This window comes from Diadema antillarum, unplaced genomic scaffold (assembly GCF_040938485.1).
Source record: "Diadema antillarum isolate AM-2024a unplaced genomic scaffold, OU_Dant_1.0 scf00000044, whole genome shotgun sequence".
Classification (NCBI taxonomy): domain Eukaryota; kingdom Metazoa; phylum Echinodermata; class Echinoidea; order Diadematoida; family Diadematidae; genus Diadema; species Diadema antillarum.
The window spans coordinates 1,294,773-1,313,096 of record NW_027270933.1 but is presented as its reverse complement, the minus strand read 5'-3'; positions in this window follow the sequence as shown (position 1 = coordinate 1,313,096).

The window sequence follows — 18,324 nt, the reverse complement described above, 5'->3', positions numbered from 1 at the left end:
TATACTTTAAAGGTACGCTCTAAAATGAAATAGAAAACCATCATATAACGTTTCAACATATTTCAGTTTTGAAATGCGACATGGGGATATTTGTAGTATCACCAGGACATAGGGTTTTCAGTGGTACGGATACGGGAAAATTAGATTAATAGGTAAGGATAAACAATTCATCCCTCTTTATTGTTTGTTTATTGAATGTAAGTAATTGTAAACAGAACAGAACGTAGGGAAATGACATTTTATTTTTGTACATATACCTTTAAACTGCTGGGACACAGAAATATACACTGAGGGAAGAATGACCCAAAAATTGAAATAATTATGCTTTAATGCGATGTGTGAACTGTATCCATTATGGAAATCTAAAATGCATATTTCTAGTAGCAATTCTACAGCATTGTTGCCAACATAGGCAACATTTGCGTCCAAAATGATCATCACAATGCCGTCTATACAACCTATCCGGATGTATGCGACCTGGTATATACAGTATATATATGTATATATATATATATATATATATATATATATATATATAATCTTTCTATATATATGCTCTTCCAGAAGATATAAAGCATAGTTCTATATACTTTATCACGATTTAAGAGATTGTCCTTTAATTTGCTCCTTCTGAGGGAAAATTGAAAAAAAATCTATTGTCATCCTACAGTCACACTTGTACTCACATGAATGAAAATCATTGCTTGCGAGCACTACGTCTATTGTCTATAGTCCATCTATCGCTTATATACTCCCACCTTTCCAATCATACTCACCTTGTTTTCTACTCTTCTTTCATCTCTCCTGGATTTTCGCTATTGTTTTCCATGGTATCTGTGCATATATATGTATCTATATATGCATGCTGTTTTTTACCCTTTCCCATCCCCACCAAACCAAATGTACAACCTTGAAATGTATATTAATTATTTTGCTTGTTTGTTTTACATGTATATTAATATTTAAGCATTACTGGGCCCCTATTTATAAGCACTGCTTCTCCTGGGGTTCCCACCATCAGGTTTAATTGTTTTCTGCTTTGTTTTTGTTTGCTTTGTATATAGTTGTGTATCTTTGTGTATGTTTTTTATTGCATACTCCTAAATTGATGGTGAATAAACCTGAACTGAACTGAACTGAATACATATATATAGAGAGAGAGAGAAAGAGAGAGAAGTGTATAATTTCCCAGACCTGATGAAGGTCTTCAAAGACCAAAAGCTTGGTAATAAACGTCATACGTTGATCAATAGCTACGTCCGCGAATACTCTTATCTTCTCGCATATACTAGGTGTTTCAAAAAACATTTCCCACTTTTGATTCTTGATAATTCAAAAAATATATCAGATAACACTGTCATTGATATGAGTGATAGCTGAATAGTGTACAATTTGATTGATGGTGGTTTAGATTTTAAAGCATAGATAAGTTTTATGAAATCCATGATTAATTTCACAGTTAGGTTCCAGACTTTGCTCTATTTTCAACCCTCTGTACAAAATTTCACTTTGCACAGGGGTCAATGGGTGTGTATGGGAGTGTGTGGTTAACACCCTGACAATGGTCCTGAACAATGGCCAGGGTTTGAATGCTTCATTATTCATTCATGAGAAATTCCACTATCACAGCTAGTCTTTATTCAGCCTCTGGCAGTATCTGTGTAAAGTCAAACGCCTGTCGATACTGTCGTTGAGTCGCGTCAGTGCTGTTCCTACGTCTGAAAAACAAAATTACAATGAATACCTTCTGTTCTATCGTAAACGTGGTGACAGGAAGTAAAGAAAATCAATTAGAGTATATATACACTTGTGTATATGGAGCCTTAAATAAATCTACTCTGAAACAAATCGCCCCAATGATAAATGCTGCTGAACTCTTTACCAAAAATGATCTCTTTTTATCGAAAAAGCGAAAAATTTGTCAGACTATTCAATTAGTAGACAGTTGTATTAAAACGAGGAACTTTAGATCATTTATGCTTATTTATATCCCAAATTTAGTGATATGTGAAGCAAAATTTGAAAATGATTGCCAGCTGGGATGAAATGTGATGTTTGCAAGCACTTTACCGTGCATGAATTCAGACTAGCAGTGACCAGGGCAATCCACATGAATTATTGATTAAGCATTCATGTGCCAGGGAGACCCAGACTGACGCCTAGTCAACAGGTGGTTCAGGCATGTCCATTGTTCAGGGCCATTGTCAGCACACACTCACATACACATCATTGGTTCCTGTGCGAAGTTTAATTTTTGTACAGAGGGTTAAAATTTGATCATAATCTGAAACCTTACTTCAAAATAAATCTTAGATTTAATGAAACTTATTTATGCTTTCACGTGCAAATTACCTTCAACCAAATTGTACACTATCCAGCTTTTACTCGTATCAATGACAGTTTTATCGAATGAATATTTTTTGAAATATTTTTGATCAAAAGTGGGAAATGTTTTTTGAAACACCTAGTATGTAATATATATATATAGATAGATATACATATTTATTTATTTATTTATAACACTATACATATTTACTAAATAACTTATCATTACCATATTTTATACGACATAGAAAGGGATATGCAGAAAGGTAACAGCTTACAGAACCAAGAGGGACTTATGCGATTGATTTCTTAAGTAATTTAGACAACCACAGATAAACACTGCTATACATTTTGTTCATTGCATATTCGTTTCTCAGCACGAATGTCCGCGCAAGCATTATGTGCACCCATATGTGCGTACACCAGGCAACTTTGATAGATATTCAATGTACGAAATCGGTTTCTAATATGATTGAAAAATTGTTCAAGAAAATCTAATCCTACTGGATCTAAAATGACTTCATGCAGCCTCGTCAAAGCTGAAAATCGGCCCTGTATCAATGGTGATAGGCGGAGGAAATGTGCGGCAAAAGTGCATATCTTCATTATCAATTATGATCTGTGTAGAGAAGCTATCTGTAACAAATTAACGATGAAATAAATTACTTTATTTCCACGTGAAATATAACAAAATACGGTGTGAAAAGAGGTCAGGTCAAAAGAAATTGAAGTCTCCTTCTGGACTCTATAGAAATAGGTTCAACTTTGCACCTATACGTGTGACACATATGTAGCACCTTTACCAGACCGGTAAGAATTGTTAACGTGACAACTGTGTAAATTTCTGGTCTGAAAGGTACAAAATTTAACCTGTAAAGTTGCCTAATTCACATCACACTTAATGGAGCAAAGTTGAACCATATTTTTAGAGTGTATGCTTAAAAAAGCGTATAATTCATATTTTTTTATTCCAGATTCGGGAGATTCACATGGCAACTTCGATAGACTGCAATTCAGAGCCAGCTGCAACAGGAAACTTAGCCATATTCCTGTGTCGTATGCCCTATCTTACATTTGCTGATCTCCAATGCGATAATCTGCCGAAAGAATTCTTCCAGACAATTGTTTCGCAGACAACACGCACCAAGGTAAATATTAAATATTTCAATTTGTTTAACAGTTGTTTTAAAGAAAAGATAAGATGTTTGGATTTGGTATTAAAGTTTTTTGGCAGTATAGAAGTAAATCAGATAATTCATTTAAGAAATCGCATGCAAGGGAAAATGGAATGTGACATCTGTCTATCCTGACGATAATTATGGTATCAGGATCTCTATCATTCCCACTGCCAAATATAGGAGCTTGTAAAGGCATTAAGGCGGGAAACACTACATTTCTGTATTATCATCAGCAGGAATCTCGCTGCTGTTCTCAGTAGTAAATCGATACAAGCCTGTTGGAAGGACATACTGAGAATAATTTAAGAATTTTTTGTTTACGAAAATGCCACTTTCATCATAATTATACTGTATGTGCATTATACATGCATCAATGTTTACATATATATATATATATACATACATAAATAAGTATACATATAATATATATATATATATACATATATATATATGATAACATGCAATATTAGATAAAAAAATATCATATTATCAATGTTCAACAATTTCAGTGGTTGCATCAAATTTGGTACGGGTCACGCGCCAGGGTTTCAGACAAGAAAACTCATGACGCATTGATAATTTGTTACAACTATCTTTTATTTTTTCTGTATATAATAAGGCGTATATAATAATGTATTATTGACCTCACACTTGTCATATTTTTGTAGTGGAATTAAAAATTGACTAAACTGAAATTCTATTGTATATATATATATATATATAATACACATATAGATGTGTTTTATGTATGTATATATATATATATATATATATATATATATATATATATTCGTGTGTGTGTGTATGTATGTAAGTGTGTAAACACATTTTTCATGTCTTTTTTTTTCATTTCATCTTGAACATTCTATAGCTGGATAGCATCACCGTCAATGGACACTCAGTAACTGAGATGATTAGTGAGAAACAATCAAGGATGCACGACACAGGTATTTGCATATATTCATGCAAATTAGGGCAAGTTGAATGCATGTGTAGTGTCCACATTGGTGTATGTTTAATGTAGAAAAATCAACTTTATCATACAAAAACATACGCCCTAAAAGTTAGAGATTTGTTTTTACAAACTGCAGTTATCTCCCCTTATTATTGCCCTTAGCAAGTCTCCTAAAACTGAAATATGTCAACATACTTAATATTTCTTGTAATAATTTATTCTATTTTTATTGAGTAACGTGTTACTTTTAAATTTGTCGAAGTGAAAAAAAAAACAGCATCCGATTTAAAGAACAGTTATACGGGAACCAACAAAGAGAGAGAGAGAGAGAGAGAGAGAGAGAAAGAAAGAAAGAAATACATGCCAAATTTAGTCCATGTATATATATATATATATATATATATATATATATATATGAAGAGTTTGTTCACAAAAACTGATAAGTCCATATTTGCCAAATGGAGATATCTGCGATTAAAGGTCAAGAAAAATAAAGAGAATAGTAAGAAAAATTTTGCCTCTTTTGACCATAACTTCAAAAATGTACCTTTATATGTAGTGACCTATATATCATTTAAAAGGTATTATTTTGTACTTTATGACAGAGACCGTACTTCAAAATCTTCCAAACGGACTTATCGGTTTTTGCGAACAAACTCTTCATATATATTTGCTACTGTTTCTTGGATCAGTTTCCTTTAACCCTGTAAAGTCCAAGGGGAGGGGGGGTGCCCCCTACCATATTTTCGTTTGCCACTCCTACACCCTTTACTCGATTTCAACCAAATTTGTTGACTTTTCCTAAAATCTTATTGCAAACATTTTGATATATAATTAAGCTATGTCTGATATTGCTGGTTGCCATGGCAACCGTAAACTGACAACCATGTCAGTCAGATTTTGAATGATTTTCTGTTCCAATTTCACTTAACAATATTATAATGGATGAAATGGGAGTTTTCTTGGCTGTAATTTGCTGAAGGACCAAAATGTGAAGTAATTATGGTTGTGAATTACCCTAAAATGGTCTTCTTATTATTTCCTTTATTTTTTATATGACAAAGGCATCAAACAATAAGTATAATAAAAAATAATCGAAAATACAACATTTTCTAAAGACTACCCTTTTATTTTGTGTTATCTTCACACAAGCTTTGCCTGTAATATCATTTTTTTATCATATTATCAATCTGCAAACTCAATATTTCAATATTTTGGAAATATGAAATGTGATACCAATATACGTACCCATTCCAAGCAATACATCATAGGTTTCATATATTTCTTTATATTGTAACGAGTAGCGCCCCCACGTGTTGACCTTGAGAAATTTCAACCATAAAAAATAGTGAAGGTTGACTTGCTTTTCCTTTTTGGTAAATATGAAAATGATTGATATGAAATAAAAACATATATACAGGGGATAAAGAAATAAAAAGAAAACAAACATGATTTTAGCGTATTTCATATGTATTTCTGTATATTTTGGTAAATAGCGCCCTCAGTGGATGACCTTGAGAAATTTCAAATATTGGGTCATGTAGAGTATGAGTTGCTCTACCAATGTACCAAATATGACGGTCAATATACATACATATAATAAAGGAGTTATATAGGGGGGCACAATGTGCCCCCCCCCCCCCTTGGGCCTGGAAGGGGTCAAAATAGCTTGGGCTTTATAGGGTTAAGAGTAGATTATTGAAAACATGACCACTTCCATTCGCAAAATTGCATTATATTGAAGTCGCATTTGAAACTTTAAGCAAGTCTGCACTCGACCTTACTACTTTACATCACTTTATCTAAAAATTAGTGACTTCAGTAAAAAAAAAAAAAAATCTGTCTCATTTGTATTCATATACACACATACGACTTTTTTATTCTTAGTTCATTTGTGACCCTGCACCTCAAAACAAACAAAAAGTCGCCAGATATGAATTTTTAGTTAAGACCATATTCTGAAAGAGCAGACTTTAAGCTTTAAAATGATGTATAACTCAAATCAAATGGACTCTCCTAACCTATCTAAATACTGGAAAGAAAGCACAAACTAAGGAAAAGTGTGAACTGAGAAATGAGGCTCTGAAGTACAATGTCTATTCAAGCGCTTAATCTTTACCAAACCGTGCTGGCTGTGCGATGAATGGGACAAAAAACAGGAAGTAAACCACCAGAGTAACAACAATGAAGGGATTATCAGATTGAACTGAAATTAAGCATGCCTCATTAACACATTCTGTCCATAATTAATGCTAACTTTCAAAGCAGTAGCACTATTCTTTCAAAAGTTATTAGAGACGAAAGTGAAGAGCGTGGACAATGTTTTTCAGAAATGAAAAAGGGATTCTAAAGACACACCTAATCACACTATTCTACCAAAAATGTTCGAGATAAACTGCTAAAAAAACACACTTTCCTGTCCGTTTTATGATACCAAATTTCAGCATAATGTAAAAGAAGACCCGCTCTTTCAGAAAATATGAAAAAGTCAAGTTCGGCTAGGTTGACCCATTTCACTTATTTTCAGTCCTCACGCAAAATCAGTGTTTGCGACTTTATGTTCGTTTTGAGGTGCACGGTCACATTTTCTTCATTTTCAAGGATCAGTAACTGGCCATTTGTCTCTCAGAAAAGAGCAAGTATACAACAATGCAAAAGAGAGCTGAAGGCGTATTACCGGCGGACACGTCGCAAGCTCTCAATAGATCCACTCAACTACATGGGACGTGTAGACTTGGATGATATCTACACCGATTTGAGTTTAGTGGACCAAAGGGGCGTACCAATAACTTACAATGGTCTCTTGAGCAATGATGAAAGCGGAAGGATTTCAAGGCGTCTTCTGATCCAGGGTGAGGGAGGTGTCGGTAAAACAACGCTTTGTTCAAAAATCGCCTGGGATTGGTGCCAGGGTAGGATTCTCCAGGATCTGGACATGGTGATCGTAATTCCTCTCCGAGATGTCACTGTCGACCAGACTGTTGGTGACATTGTGAAAAGATGTCTTCCCGACTCAAGTGAAGCAACACCAGAACAGATATACGGCTACGTTTCACAAAATCCTAGCAAAGTTCTCCTCGTGTTTGATGGTTTCGACGAGTTCAACGGGAAAATAGAAGGAAAGAGCAGCAGCGAGATCATTCGCATTCTAGGATTACAGGAACATAAGTCATGCAAAGTAATAGTAACAACAAAGCCATGGAGAAGACATGAGTTTACTATGGATAAGACTCTTGCCGATGCTTACACTCTTATTACCGTCGAAGGATTTAACAAGGATGATTCAAGTACTTACATCAAAAGGAACTTTCAAATAACAGAGGAGGACGATCTTGCAGAAACCTTGCTTAATTTTATAGCTGAAAATGATGTCATCTGGTCAAATATGGCTCTGTTTCCTATCTATTCCGCAATGCTTTGCCTCATGTGGGAAGACTTCACTAAAGAGAGACCAAAGGAACGTCAAAAAATGAGAACCATTTCAGAGATTTTTAAAGAAATTATCTCTTTCCTAAAAGATCACTACGCGTCAAAGCGTTGTAAAAATCTGCAGAATCAGAACGCCGCTGAGGAAGTAAGAGAAGCTAGCAGAGCAATTGAAGACATAAGTGAGACAACACTGGTTGCATTGATGGAAGGGAAGTTTTCATTCCCTGAAAAGCACTTCAAGAAGTGCCAGGATGCCATTGAGACATGCTGCAAAGTAGGAATTTTGACTATAGAGCGAGATATCATGAAAAGGGATATTCGTCGCGATGAAAACATGCCATCCTTCGTTGTGTCAACTGTCTCATTCTCTCACCCATTGTTCCTAGAGTACATTGCAGGGATATATTTTGCAAGTTTATTCGCCAGTAATCGCGCCAAGTATGACAGGGTAAAAAACAGACTCCTTCGTCAACATAAAGAGTTCCACAACCTACTTTACTTCGCCGCATCCTTAGGGAATGAACCTGGCCTTGATATCATGGACAGCCTGATAGAGTGTGCTGACCAATACTTTTGCGTGGACGTTGCGTTTGAATGTCACACTGAGGAAGCAGCCAGAGCAGTGGGAGAACGATGGAAAGATTACACACTCTCTGCGGATATGTCAGAACATACAAAGTCAGGCGTTATATACATGGGGTATTGTAACCAGGCGGTTAGTAAAATTTGACATGAACAATTCTCTAGCATTATGTTGAATTAATGGTCACGAAGGTGTGGTTTCTTTTTTTTCCGTAAGTGACTCGAGATCGTCAATATCCTTCAAATTCAGGGTTGTCTAAAAGTCCGACGAGGGTTTGGGAAAATAATTTTGTAGATGCAAATTCGTAAAAAAATATTTGTTATCCGGCATATTAGTCTGCTATGATTTAAAACATTTTATATCTTAAGACAGTTTAATGATCTATTGACGTGTAAGTCTATTCGCTGCCGTAATCAGCTGGTAATCTCGCGTAACAGTGCCTGGAAACGTTGTGTTTCGAAGCGAATTTAATATCAAATTTGGTGTTCTGTAGAGTAGGGCCTCCCTATAAACTAATGACACATACAGTGATTGCTGTTGCACATGGTTCCATGACATTTGCTCCAGATGCGATAATTGCTCCCATGACATATATGTATGCACTCTAATCAAAACAAAGATTCTACCCACAAACATAACCCTAAACAGTGGCGGATCCCGGTGAAGCACACTGGGCGCGCCGCTCTTATTTTTTGTTAAAGCCAAAGAAACAAAAAGAACCCCCGCCCCTTTTACAGAATTTCCTGGATGTGCCCCTGCGAACCATAATCATGGTCCTCACATCAAATTAAACATAAAACCCTATCACAACCGTACACCTAAGTCCAGAAAATCGATCGGAACAATTGTCCAAGGAGCAAATGTCGTGCCACCGTTGCAGACATTTCCGCTGTAGTCCTCTAACATTTATAGCGCTAATTCATTTGCTTGTAATAGTCCACTGCTAAAACACTACACCTACATAATCGACATCATTCTTCTCAGAACCATTACTTTTTATTTCTTTCATCCATATTCGTTCCTACAGCAATCGTTACGTATTGAAAAGGTTGACTGCAGAAGAACCATGTCACATGACTTGGCAAAGGTTATGTGTACCAGCCCTATACTGCGCAAGGTTGAAATGAATAGCCCACGATTACACATCGACTTCTACATGGTCCTTGGCCAAGAGGCTACTGGCTGTCAGGTGAGACAATTCCTTATGGCAATAGCAGTTGCACTATACATGTGTTACTTCGACAATTTAAAAGGTGCGTTACAAAATTTCACGCGTTTTATCGCAATAGTATATCGTAACGATTACTGTTGATATTGTACTACTAATGCTATTCCAGGTAAAGGTTGGTAGTTATATAGGTGATTTATTATTATCATAAAATTTAGTTCAGACACATTTCGATTTAAAATAACCAAGCACCACCATGACTACAGTGTGTCTAGTGATAGCAATTCCACAAAATGTAATTTATGTAACTGCGTCAATTAAACATTCGACATCGATTTCCATTATTATTATTATTTCTTTTTTGCGCCCGATTTTACAGTATCCCCCTGTGACACAATTCGGTTAATCCCTCTTTAGTATTTTGTTTAATAAAAATTTTAGTTGGGGAAAAATGAAGTCCCGCAATATTTACAGAATATTAAACCCACTAAAGTCATTGGTTGTAAATAAGGGATACTCAAATAGATAAAGAGCTGAGATGGGGCTTTATATCGTTAGACGCAGTTTGGTATGCAGGCTCCAAAATGTGAGAAGAAGATACAGCCTCCTATAACCAAACACATTTTTACCATTCGCCTGCAACATAGTGGGAAAATCTGTCACCAATAATAATAATGACAATATTTTAGCATTAAGCAGTATCAAGATAAAAACAAACTAATAACAAGTATCACTATAAACTCTATGGATGAAAGCAGCGTCTAAGAAATTATAGCTGTGAACGGACAAACCTATACGCAAAATGATGATACAACATGTCATGTTTGAATGACGGAAGTGTTCTTGGATTTTCTCTTTCGTTACTTTGCATTACCTTGCATCACTACACTTTGCATTGCCGACAAGTCACTCCATGGGCTGAATGCATAAAATGCTGAATGCTAATAATTGGTCGTGCCAGCCTTGTACTTGAATCCGTATACATAAAAACAAGCAATTGCTTGCAAGCCTTTTTTTTTTTTTTTTGCTAGCAAGCACAAGCAATTGCTTGCTGCCCGCAAGCAATTGCTTGGAGACCAAGCATTTGCTTGCAAACGTAGGGCCTATGCATCAAACAGACTTTCTGCTTGTTCTTGCTAGCAATTGCTTACAATTTTTCAGCTCTGTAAAATGAGTTTGAGCGTTAGCTTTACCGTGACGTTCCCTTTTAAATATCACTTTTATTCTTAAAAGAACGACCAAACTTGTGCAGGAGTAGTACGAATCCAGAAGAATCTACTGCTAAGTAGTGTAAGAAACTTTTTCGTTTGAACAACGGGAATGTCTACTGGTTAGCACGCAAAATGTGATGAGAAACAAGTAGGATGTCTGACTTCGGTGGAGAGCAAGGAGACCTCTATCCACGTGTGACCTGGCAGATCCGGGCTACTAAAGCAGTGATGGGAATCAGTCAGTACGTACGTGTGTGTATGTGTCCATTGATCACCGTATCGATAACAAAAAGTTGGCAAGATCAGACGCTATGTCAGGATTCCTTGAACGATTGAATTGGGCTACGCAGACATACGTCGTCGTCATATGCATTACACATAATGCATGCTTCCCTAGTCTACTACAGTAGTATATACGGGAGTATTGGGAAGAGTGTTAATTTCTGCTTGATTAGTTTGCTTATTTGTGCATATTTTTTTTTTTTGCTGTGACGATGCTGTTCTTCTTTCATCTGTTTGTAATATATAGATTCGAGACCTGAAATTGTCTTTTGAAGGCTTGGATGAAGATTCTCAACATCCGTCGTTGTTGGGAGTAGACTTGGCCCGATGGGTGTGTACCATGCCAAATCTTTCGCGCTTCCACATGACATCCCCCCACTTGCCCGATAATCTCCTCTCAACAGCCGCCGACTTAGCCTCATCCTGCCAGGTATGTCACGTTTGCCTATATGACTAAAATTTTCCAGCCAACGGAAGTGTGTCATTTATCAATTTAACAGTTTGATTAACGTTTATGAAATAGTCTACGTAACGTCTCTTCACTGTATTATTCTCTTAATATACTTTAAGAAACTACTGATTACGTACGATTCATTACTTTAACTTATTGCTTTAATTAGTTTTCCCTTCCCAAATGAATATCAATATCCTGTTATTTTTAGGCGAAGTTTTGAAGCCATCAAGCCTTTAAACGTAGAAAAAAAAATGATTGAGAAGAATAAATTCTTTACAATGGAGATTTGAGTTCCTACACGAACAATTGCCAAAAAAAAAAAAAAGATACAGGACTTCGCAAAAAAAAAGTCATTTCCTATGAAAAGGTTGATACCCAAACAAATACGAAAGTATTTGTGCCAGCGGCTGAAAATTATTAAGATGTGAGGCCAGTCACTTCTTATTTTCATACTTCTTTTCGATATTGCCGAATCCGAATCTTCATGATGCAACTCTTGCCCCTTGAGTGTTTTGAAATATTCAAGATGGTTGCCCAAAACCTGTCAATAAATCCTATACATTTCCATTTAAATGGATGAACAATTGAAAAACATAAAACAAAAACAAAAACAAAACACCCGCAATGTGTTTTGATAGATGTTGATATGCCGGTGATTTCCGAAACAATCTGCATAATTACTACCTTCGTGAGGATTATAAACTGTTAGGTTTCTTTTTTATTTTATTTCATTTCATTTCATTTTATAACATTTCCAAAAAAAAAGTATATGATAATTTTGATATAAACAAAGTACAATGTGACTTTGCATATCCAAATATTAAACGAACTGTAAATGCCAACTACACGATTAACTCTTTTTTTCTATTTTTTTTTTCGTATCACTTTCTCTCTTGAATGTTTCCACGCCCATCTTCCTCTCAAGCAAATCTGTGTACCATTGACCCATACAGTGAAACGAGACCACAAATGCAGTTGTATTTGACCCTACGTTTAAGCCGTTAATCAGATTTCGTCAATGACCAGTTACCGAGAAATGATCCTAGCTACTGTAATTGGTAACGCAATGTATGAGACTCATGTGTACTCATAGGGGATGGCTAGTAAACCGATCAGTGGGAATCAGTAGGAATGCTGGAGGATGATTGTTCCAATCCTTGTGGGATTCATTTAAGAGTACATTATATATCTACTGTTGTGTGAAAATTATTTGCTTCAGAACGGTCTCATATCCAAGTAATGTGCAGATTAATGCCCGTTACTGACCAGGCACGCTAACCTGGAAACATTAAACTGCATGATACTTGAATATGAGACCATTCTGAAGCAAATAATTTTCACACAACAATAGATATATAATGTACTCTTATAAATGAATCCCACAAGGATTGGAAAAATCATCCTCCAGCATGCCCACTGATTCCCACTGATCAGTTACTAGCCATCCCCTTTAATTCTGATCAGTCATGATCGTTCTTTATGCGGTATATTGGGATTAAAGTTCTCATTGTTTATCTGTGCTTAACACATGGAAAACCATCTACGAACAGGGCAAACTAGATTAAATGGTCTCCCTAGGCTTTGAGTTGTGCATTATATTTTTTGTTGATTTTGTTTTCAGATTCTGGAGCTTTCCTTGGAGATTCACACGGATTGGACCCCAAAGCCTGCAGCAGCAATAAACTTAGCCGAATTTCTGTGTCGTATGCCCCAAGTTGAACGCGCAAATCTTCAATGTGATAATTTGCCTGTGGAATTCCACAAGACAATTGCTTCAGAGGCCACAAACAGAAAGGTAACTTTTCGTTGAAAAAAAGAAAGAAATAGGATGATGGATACAAGTATAAAATTACACATGGCAATTGTATATGATATCTGTCTCCCCTGGCAAAAAGGGTATATAATTCTTACCGCTTTACAGAGCTGTGTTTGATCAGATAATCAGTATTGTATAAAACAACCTCGCTGTTTCTCAATGAGTTACATGATCCAACTCCCTACAGCAGGATAAAGTTTATCGAAATGACAAATAGCAATAGCTTCGTTTTAGCTTTTTTTTTTGTTGTAAAAAGGAGTAATGGTATGCATTCGCCTAATGTTGCAATTCAACATAATATATTCAAGAAAATACGAATCTATAAATCATTCAAGGTATTTTTATATCTATTGAAACATGTCTGATATAATGCATATATAATCATATATTATTATAAAAGGTGATGAAAATATCATTCTGTTATCATCAATTTTTCGAAAACTGTAGATCAGATAACAGTGTCAATGATAAGAGTAATAGTTGAATGGTGTTCAATTTATTTGGCGATTACTTGAAAATGAAAGCAATAATCAGTTTAATAAAATCAATGAATAATTTCAAAGTTAGGTTCCGGATTTTGGACATATTTCAATCTTCTGTACAAACCTTGAACTTCACACAGGAACAAAAGATGAGTGCGGGAGAATGTGCTTAAATTGACCCTTAACAATGGACCTGAGTACCACCTTTTCATAGTTCTGCTGGTCTCTTGCTCCCAGGCACATGATTGCTATATCATGATGGATTGACCTGGTGACTTCCCGTCTAAATTCACTGTAAATGATAAAATAATAAATCGTCAATGATAAAAATAAGCTACATTTTATTCCAGCTAACGATCATTTTCAAATATTGTCTCACATATCACTAAATTTGGGGTATTAATAAGCATAATGGCATTACACTGCTAATGCCTGAGGATGAATAAAGACTAGCTGTGATGTTGGAATTTCTCAGTAATTGATATTACAGCATTCAAAACCTGACCATTGTCTTGGTGTTAGCCACACACTTCCATACACACCAGTTGACCCCTGTGTTAAGTAAAAGTTTAGTACAGAGAGTCGGAAAAATCTGAAATCTAAATTAAACATTAATCTTGGATAAAATAAACCTGTTGTCAATTTTAGGTTACCTCCCACAAAATTGTACACTATTCAGCTATCGCTTATATCAATATCAGTATTATCTTATACATAGTTTTTGAACTACTGAGAATCAAAAGATGGAAATGCTTTTTGAAACACCTTGTTCCTGCAAATACTTGTATGTATCCTTTTGTTCATCTTGCACATGTCACAGCTGAATGTCATCAACGTCAACGGAGTGGCAGTAAAAGATCTGATTGATCAGAGATGGTAAAGGAGGCACAGCACAGGTATAATTACGTTATCTTAACAATGATAACACACTTTAAATGGATCCATTTATGTGATAGTATGCATTATGGTCAGTTTTATCATCTAGTCATATGGCCTTATCATAGAGGAGGAAGAATAACACTATGTGACCACATGTTTGTGTGCGGGCGTGTATATTTTTCCGTCTATCTCTGTTTGTCGAGTCTGCCTGTCTCCCTGTGATACGTCAATACTATGACACTGTTTATTTTTACGGTGTTTAAGGAAACCCTCTCTTCACTGAAGACAGTGAGTGTCACAATATGTAGCGCAAGTTGCCAAATTTAAATCTTGTCACATTAATAGGTATTGAGGAAAAATTTCTCCTGAGAGTATTAGGGTGCGTGTATCCGATGCATCTTCATTTGGAGATGAGTTGTTACTCCGTATTGCTCGTAAACCTTATGACCTGAAAACCTGCTCCTTTATTTTAGTTTTATCATCATGTTGTTGCTCTTGTAAGTTATATCACTCTGTCCAAGGTCTTTTCACTCTCCAACACAGAGACGCTGAATGTAAGCGAACGTAAGAAATAGTCCACTTTTCTTGGCAAGAAATTCACCAGCTCCGGACAAACCTGAAATAACTGAGATCGGAGTATGCTGGAGGAGGACATCGATATCTTGATAGGAGCTGGGGTCCGCGTCATGAAGTCATCATGTAAAAGTATTCACATAAGTCTCAGAATGACAAAAATTGATCAAATGTAGCTATATGAGAGACTTTCAAGGAGAAGTAAATCCATTTCATGAAGTCTCTCACAAGTGTGTCTTATATGAACAAAAAGTCTCTCGGACTCAGGAAGGGCAGGCGGACATACACCAGGAAGTGGAGAAAGAGAAACACCCAGTAATTACATCAGAGGAGTCAAAAGACATTCGAAGAGAGAGAGAAAAAAAAAACCCTAATACGTAACGGACTACACCCTAGCGACTCTCGCAGAGCATCAACGAGTTGGAATAGTGATCTGAGAACTCCTAGCGATTTCCACGATTGTTTTGTTGATCTTTGACCTGGCTGTTATTCCTTTATCTATAATTATTGTGTGCAAATATTCAAAACTTGTCACGTTTGCTTTACTCCTTTCTCTATCAGTCTGCAATGATCTTTGTCTTGGGTCAAGAAAACAAGCACGGCCTACAAATCTCTCACACGTATGATGGAGAGAGAGAGAGAGAGAGAGAGAGAGATAGAGGGAGAGAGAGAGAGAAAAAAAGAGATTCTAACAGCTGAGTACCACACCAGTACAACCAGCTTGCCTGTTCGTTAGTACATGTATCGAAATAATTTCAGACTTAAAAGGCATTTTGGTTGGAGGAAGAATATTAGAATATTATTTTATTGTAAAAAAAAATGTGATTTATGAGATCATTTCGCCTCTTACTTTTATCTTAAATCAGTCTTAATCTAGTGGTAAAGTACCTGACAAATTGAAAGTTGCCTGAGTTCTTATTTTTTAGAAGAAGGGCGAAAAGACCTTGTTCATTATTGTCATCCTATTTCTTGTATACTTACTTTTCTAAGATGCTTAAAAGACTCGTGCATATACGTACCCTCAGTTTTGTTCTTAAAGCAAAAATATTTACGGATTCTCATTTTGAAAATTGATTAAGGTTCGTGTAATCATGAGGCTTTTTTTATACGGTAAATGATAGGAATCTCCGAAGGTTAATCGAAAAGTTTGTTACCTGGAAGATGAAAATCAGGTTCGTTCATTCAAATGTGGAGAAACAAATTAACATCCAAAGCCTCCAGATTTAAAAATCTCATTATAATCGTTTTCATCTTAACGAATATTAGGCCCATTTCACTTTTAGAAGAACGGACCTTAAGAATAGTGAACCTTAATATTTAATTTCGGGATTAACACCCTTTCGGATTAAACCTTTTTTTAATAAAGGGCCTCCTGAATTAATTACGAACCTTGTTTTTTTTGTGTGTGTTTTTTTTTTCATTTTCGGAATAACAAACCTTTGGAATAATGAATCCAGGAAATAACGGGCATTCGGAGTAACGAATCTTTGGGAGAGCGAACGTATCATTGTGCGACCTTAAACCTATGACTAAATCATCACTTTTTAAATATGTGTTTTCAAAGTAAGCACAAAAGCAGCTTGACGATCTCTCTGTCTCTTAAATGGAAAATTAATTTAAAAATATGAGACAGAATTGCAAATTAACATTGCTTTTCATTGATGAGTATAAAAAACACCATGTCATGATAAACGCAGGATTTGCGTGTTTTCATCAGACAATAATTATATACTCCATTATTTTTGTTCGCTTATGACGAAATTTCGATGAATAAAAAAATGAACAAAAGAACTCCTCCAGAGTAATTCGGTATCACGGGAGTGCACTTGCAATTCTTTTCTCTCTGTGTTGGAGCTCGATCCTTCTCCATTTCTTCTCATTTTCATTCAACTGTTTCCTTGTTCTCTGAAAATTTTACGTTTTCATGACACATGCCCATTTCAGACTTCTTCCGTCATTTCTTCCTTTCCGTTTTAATATATTCTGAATGTGACTGCGTAGCACTTTTCGGATTTGTTTTGTTTTTTTTTCTTTATGGTCGCAGCATGTTGAAACTACTTAAGGAATGAGAGAAAAATCGTTGTGACAAGAGAAAAATAAGCATGTATAAAGACATAGAATATATGACAATTACAGCGAACGTCCGTGATGGAGACCAAAACTGGATTTGTTTTTTGTTTCAGACGGCAGCTACATACACGGGGAGCATCTGTCACTAAAAAGTGGCACTGTTCCTCTCTCTTCTACTATGTAATACATGAAATTGTATTGTACCAACGAACATCCGTGAGCAAAACGTTTTTCTTTTGTTATTGCTGTTGAATTAAATGCTGAACGTTATTCACTTTTCGGTAAGTAACATTAACTTATTGTACAATGATATAATTGTGATTATCAGAAATTTTCTTTCTCGGACCGAACGTCCATGAGCGAAATTTTCAGAACCTATAACAGTGCAAATTGTCTCCAAATCCTCATTAGAAAGAAATTTAAAATGCACAGAAATTACAGATGACGCAAAATTCCAGTTTCCTATAACTTGGTTTTCAGTGTTTAGCTGTATTCTTATAATAAGATGGAATACAAGCGTAAAATTGCAAACAAATTTTGAGCTGTTTGTTCATCATGATCACATACCGCCATAAAAATTCTGAAACTACTGCTCTAAGCTCATTGTTTACTTTGTAAAACTTTAATTTTCGTTATTTGAGCTGAAATTCTTAAAGAATAAAGGACACTTTCGAGACAACTTATCCCTATTGGTTGGATTGTTTACGTCACGGACGTTCGGTGAAATTGCCACGGACGTTCGTTCTAGTACTAGGCAACGGCGTAGTCAGGATTTCATCTTAGGGGGGGGGGGGCGGTTAGTCTGCGAGGGAGCGAAGCGACCGAGCCCGAGCGAGCGGAGCGAGCGAGGGGGGGGGGGGGGGGAGGGTGTGGGAGGGGGGTGTCCCCCCTCCCACGGTAAGAACTTTTTGCATTTTGA